Source organism: Panthera pardus, unplaced genomic scaffold, assembly GCF_024362965.1.
Source record: "Panthera pardus isolate Hobbes unplaced genomic scaffold, ASM2436296v1 HiC_scaffold_20, whole genome shotgun sequence".
Taxonomy (NCBI): domain Eukaryota; kingdom Metazoa; phylum Chordata; class Mammalia; order Carnivora; family Felidae; genus Panthera; species Panthera pardus.
The window spans coordinates 73,044,296-73,050,295 of record NW_026526766.1 but is presented as its reverse complement, the minus strand read 5'-3'; the positions used below and the strand labels follow the sequence as shown (position 1 = coordinate 73,050,295).

The 6,000-nt window shown below is 45.5% G+C and overlaps 1 protein-coding gene across 8 annotated transcripts in view; it reads left to right on the top strand.

Moving 5' to 3' along the window:
• Nucleotides 1-271: 271 nt before the first annotated feature.
• Nucleotides 272-6,000, top strand: part of WDR31 (WD repeat domain 31) — a 23,020-nt gene continuing 17,291 nt past the window's right edge. For 2 of the 8 annotated variants that reach the window (XM_019454130.2, XM_019454128.2), the window contains exon 1: nt 713-1,252. The gene's annotated coding sequence lies outside the window, so the exon portion shown is untranslated. Of the gene's footprint in view, nt 362-394; nt 1,253-6,000 lie in introns of those variants that run through there. The other 6 variants (XM_019454129.2, XM_019454137.2, XM_019454134.2 and 3 more) reach the window with 6 other exon arrangements.

Below are 6,000 nucleotides of genomic sequence, written 5' to 3'. Positions count from 1 at the left end.
TCAGTACTTTCTCGGTGACTCTCTCGGTGGTACCGCTTTTCTTGTATTCTGTAGATTCCCAGACAGCGCGGTCTTCGGGCAGAACCGTCCTCTTCTCTGGAACCTCATCATTGCATTGTTCCAGTCAGAAAACAGGCCAGGGTGCTCTGGGCCCGGCCTCGGGGAGACTGCAGATGGGCGGAACTGCAGTTCGGGGGCCGGGAGAGCGCCCGGAGGCTTTTCGCGGAACTCCTGCCCTAGCGACGCGCGCCTCGTTGCTAGGGGCGGTGGCATGGGAGGCTGTGGAGCGTGGTGGTTGCTGACTCCCTCCACTCGGCGCCCCTGCCGGCCCCAGCTCCCGGCCCGGCCAGCCGGCTGATGGGTATGGAGCACGATGGGGGGAGGAAGGGGTACGGGAGGGACGGGCAGAGCTGTGGGAGTCCTCGCGCTTTGCAGGCTGCAGCAGCCCACCTGGCCAAAGCGGCGAGTTCTAGGGCAGGCCTTGGGTTGGATGGCATTGTATACCTCGTTTGGGTGAACTACTCACCCCACCCCACCCCCAACACATCAAAAATAAGCTTTGGCAGTCCACATGGATATAACGGGGGACATTTGTGATCTGAAGAGACAGGAAGGAAAAATTGTACACAGGTTGTCCCCCAAATTTGGGGCAACCTTGGAACTTCTGGCCTTAGTGCTGACTCCCTGTGAGACTCTGGGCAAGACCCACTTATTCTGTGGGCCTCAGTTTCCCCTATCTACCATTAGAGGGTCGAATCAGACTTTGTTCCAGTGCTTCCACTGTGGTTTTGTTTGTGTTTGAGCTTTCGTTTTGATGTCTTGGTCTTGTGTACAGAAGGAGATTTGGGGAGAGGGAAGGAGATATGAAATCAGCATTTACATGAACAGTGGACCAGGAGTCCAGGGAAATAAGATCCATTACCCCAGCTCTGCCTCCTGTGACCTTTAACAAGTCACAACCCTCTGAGTCCCGCTTTCTTGATGGAAAATAACAATTGGATATATGCTGGAGTCTATCAAAGAATACTGCACTGGAGAGTTAAATGAGAATTCTCTGAGTTATGTTTAGAGTGACCACTGGGTGTCTGAAGGTCTTTGGAAAGCAAATTGGGGCAGCAATGGTTTCTGGGATTCAGATTTAGGCCTGGTTTTATCTGGAAACAACAAGGATATCCAAAGCCAATAATTGAGTTTATGGCTTTTCCAAGCCCCGCCCCAGCCTCTCCTGACCAAAATCTGGGACCAAGCTCAGGTAACTTCACTGAATGTTTTGCTGCTGGTCAATTTTAAAGAACCCTTATGTTGTTGGGTTCTTAAAAAGCTTGTAGGGCACCGGACTGGCTCAGTTAGTAGAGCATGCGACTCCTGAGCTCAAGGTCGCTTGAGTTCAAGCCCCACATTGGGCATGGAACCAACTTTAAAACAAAACAAAACAAAACAAAAAAACTTCTTGCCAAGCAGACTCTTCACTTTAGTGTGCAATTATTCATTCATTCCCCAGATATTTGCACTGCATCCATTCTCCCAGGCTGTGTTTAAAGCTCAGATACAAAAACAGGGGTGCCTAGGTGGCTCAGTCGGTTAAGCGTCCGACTTCAGCTCAGGTCATGATCTCATGGTCTGTGAGTTCGAGCCCCGCGTCGGGCTCTGGGCTGATGGCTCGGAGCCTGGAGCCTGCTTCCGATTCTGTGTCTCCCTCTCTCTCTGCCCCTCCCCCATTCATGCTCTGTCTCTCTCTGTCTCAAAAATAAATAAACGTTAAAAAAAAAAAATGAACAAGGCACTGCCCCTCTTGTCAAGTGTATTATGTGTTCACAGTATAAACAGTGGAAGATAACAATAGTATTTTCACTTCTTAGATTAGTCTCATAATAAATCACAACTACATGGACATTACCCAAGTACATATACTTTGTTGTTGGGATTTTATTTTATTTTTTTAATGTTTATTTTTGAGAGAGAGAGAGAGCTCATGTGCATGCATGCACAGGGGAGGGGCAGAGAGAGAGGCGGCCAGAGGATCTGAAATGGGTTCTGTGCTGACAGAAGAGAGACTAATGTGGGGCTCGTGAGATCAGAGCCCAAGTTGGCCGCTTAACCAACTGAGCCACCCAGGCGCCCTTGTCATTGAGATTTTAAATTGCCTTTAAGTTATATAATATATAACTTAATGAATTCTTGGTATGATCAGTCACTCTGGTCAGGAGACATAATTGGCTTCATTTTGATATCCTTCAGATTCATATACCTATTTGTGTATGTTCTTTGTGTATATTTGTTACATATGTTTAATATATATGTATTAATAGTAGTATTAAGGGGCGCCTGGATGGCTCAGTCGGTTAAGTGTCCCAATTCTTTGATAGCACCTCAGGTCGTGATCTTGAGGTCATGGGATTGAGCCCCGAATCGGGCTCAGCACTGAGTGTGTAGAGTCCTTGGAATTCTCTCTCTCCTTCTCTCTCTCTGCCCCTCCCCTGCACATCTACTCGCGCTCCCTCTCACTCTCAAAATAAATAAACTAAAAAAAAAAAAAATAGTAGTATTCAGGGTGAAGTTGGCAGAAACTGCTCCTTTCAGCTGCAAGATCATTGTTAATATATCCATCATGCTAGTAGCTATCATTTTATATTGACAATTTGCCAGGTTGAACTGAGGGCTTTCTACGCACTAGCTTTAGCAGAGATGCAGAATAGTAGGCTGATCGAGAACATGGCCTCTGGAGTCGGACCGCCTACCTTCAAGTTTTAGCCCTGCCACTTATTTGCAACTTATCTGTAAATCCGAGCAAGTTATTTAACATCTTTGCGCCTCGATTTTCTCATCTGCTAACTGAAGATAGTAACAGCATCTATCTCAGAGGCTCGTGGGACAAATCAAAAGAGCCAATAAATATAAAGCATTTAGAATAGTCCCTGGCACATTGTAAGTGCTATTTTTAATCTTTACCGAAGCCCAGGGATAGAGATATTATCCCATTTTACATATGGGAAACAGACCCTGAGGGCTTCGGCAATTTGCCCAAGGCCGCAGTAGACTGTAATTCAGACCTAAGTCTGTCTAATTCCTATGCCGATGCACTAAATCAAATGTTATTCTGACTCTGCTGTGTTTCTTTTCATTTTTGTTTTATTTTGTTTTATTTTATTTTATTATTTTTTTTAAGTTTTATTTATTTATTTATTTTTGAGAGAGTGCAAGCGAGGGAGGGGCAGAGAGAGGGAGACAGAATCCCAAGCAGGCTCTGAGCCACCAGCCCAGAGCCTAGCGTGGGGCTCGGTCTCACAAACCATGAGATGATGACCTGAGCTGAAGTCAAGAGTTGGTTGCTCAACCGACTGAGCCACCCAGGCACCCCTTACTCTTCATTTTTAGAATAAGCTACCCTGGGGTGCCTGGGTGGCTCAGTCAGTTGAGCGTCCGACTTCGGCTCAGGTCATGATCTCGCGGTCCGAGAGTTCGAGCCCCGCGTTGGGCTCTGAGCTGACAGCTCAGAGCCTGGAGCCTGTTTTGGATTCTGTGTCTCCCTCTCTTTCTGACCCTCCCCCATTCATGCTCTGTCTCTCTCTGTCTCAAAAATAAATAAACGTTAAAAAAAAAATTAGAATAAGCTACACTGTCAGTTGGTAATTAGAATTTTTTATTTGAGTTCTTAAAATAGAGCTGTTAAACTGCACTAAAACTATTTCTTCTTTGTAGATGTTCATAAGGGAAATTCTGGACTAGAAGTCAGGAGACCTACCTAGTTAGAATTTTGAGCAAATAATGTTTCTTCCCTGACTCTTCAGATCTTTTTTTCTTTGTTTGTTTTTGTTTTTGTTTTTGTTTTTAAAATTTTTTTTTTCAACGTTTATTTTATTTTTGGGACAGAGAGAGACAGACCATGAACGGGGGAGGGACAGAGAGAGAGGGAGACACAGAATCGGAAACAGGCTCCAGGCTCCGAGCTATCAGCCCAGAGCCCGAGGCGGGGCTCGAACTCACGGACCGTGAGATCGTGACCTGGCTGAAGTCGGACGCTTAACCGACTGCGCCACCCAGGCGCCCCTGTTTTTTTTTTTTAAGTAGGCTCCATGCCCAGTATGGAGCCCAGTATAGGGCTTGAACTCACTACCCTCAGTGAGTTGGGATGCTTAACTGTTGGGATGCTTAACTGACTGAACCACTCAGGTGCCCCTTCAAATATTAAATAAATGGTTTATATGTGATGTTTTTGAAAAACTCTTCCATATCTCAAATTCTATGATTCATACTTATTGAGGTATTATTTTAAACAGGAGAGGGGTGCTCAGGAAACTCAGGAGAGTTTCAACTCAGGTCACGACCTCACAGTTGGTGGGTTTGAGCCCTGCATTGGGCTCTGTGCTAAGAGTGTGGAGCTGCTTAGGATTCTCTCTCTCTCTCTCTCTCTCTCTCTCTCTCCCCCCTGCCCCTCACCCACTCACATGCTCTCCCTCTCAAAAATAAATGAACAAACATTAAAAAAGTAAACAGGAGAAATTGTCTTTCTTACAGAAACAGTAAGGTCTGAAGTAAGCAGTCAGCTCTGAAAATTTTTGGAATGGGGTGTCTGGGTGGCTTAGTTGGTTAAGCACCTGACTTTGGCTCAGGTCATGATCTCAATGGTTCCTGGGGTTCAAGCCCCACATCAGACTCTGTGCTGACAGCTCAGAGCCTGAAGCCTGCTTTGGATTCTATCTGTCTCTCTCTCTCTCTCTCTCTCTCTCTCTCTGCTGCTCCCTCACTTGTACTCGTACTCTCTCTCTCTCTCAAAAAATAAATAACTAAACATTAAAAAAAATTTGGTGGGGAGGTGCCTGAGTGGCTCAATTGGTTAGGCATCCAACTTCGGTTCAGGTCATGATCTCACAGTTCGTGGGGTTGAACCCTGCATCGGACTCTGTGCTGATAGCTCAGAGCCTGGAACCTGCTTCGGACTCTGTTTCCCTTTCTGCCTCTCCCCCACTCGCTGTCTCTCTCTGCCTCTTAAAAATGAATAAACATTAAAAAAAATCTAAAAATCTTTTTGAATAGAAGTACTATGAGTAAAACAGAAATGTTTAATGATGCATTTAAATATATCCTACTTTGTATGGGGCGCCTAAGTTAAGCCACCGACTTTTGGTTTCGGCTCAGGTCATGATCTTGAGTTTCGTGAGTTTGAGCCCCTCGTTGGGCTCTGCGCTGGCAGTGTGGAGCCTGCTTGGGATCTCTCTCTCTGCCCTTCCCCCATCACTGTGTCTCTTGAAAAAAAAAAAAAAATTTAAGAGTCTCATGCTCTACCAACTGAGCTAGCCAGGCAAAATTTTTTTTAAAATATCCTACTTTGGGGCGCCTGGGTAGCTCAGTCGGTTGGGCGGCCGACTTCGGCTCGGGTCATGATCTCGCGGTCTGTGAGTTCGAGCCCCGCATCGGGCTCTGTGCTGACGGCTCAGAGCCTGGAGCCTGTTTCGGATTCTGTGTCTCCCTCTCTCTGACCCTCCCCCATTCATGCTCTGTCTCTCTCATCTCAAAAATAAATAAACATTAAAAAAAAAATTTAAAAATAAAATATCCTACTTTGTATGTTTATTCATTTATTTATTTATCAAAAAAATTTATTTTTAAGTAATCCCTACACTCAATGTGGGGCTCAAACTCATAACCCCAAGCTCAAGAGTTGTGTACTCTACCCACTGAACTAGCCAGGTGCCTCTCCACCCCTACTTTGTATCTTCCTCCCTTCCTTCCTTCCTTCCAATAGGCTCCACACCCAAAGCAGGGCTTGAACTCATGACCCAAGATCAAGAGTCACATGTTCCATTGACTGAGCCAGCCAGGCACCCTCCTACTTTGTATATTTAAAAATAGATCTACCCAGGCACCTGGCTGGCTCAGTTAGTAGAGCATGTGACTCTCGATCTTGAGGTGGTGAGTTCAATCCCCACATTGGGTATAGAACTAACTTTAATTCATTAATTAACTAATTAAAATAGATACATAATTAACATTTTGGTATAC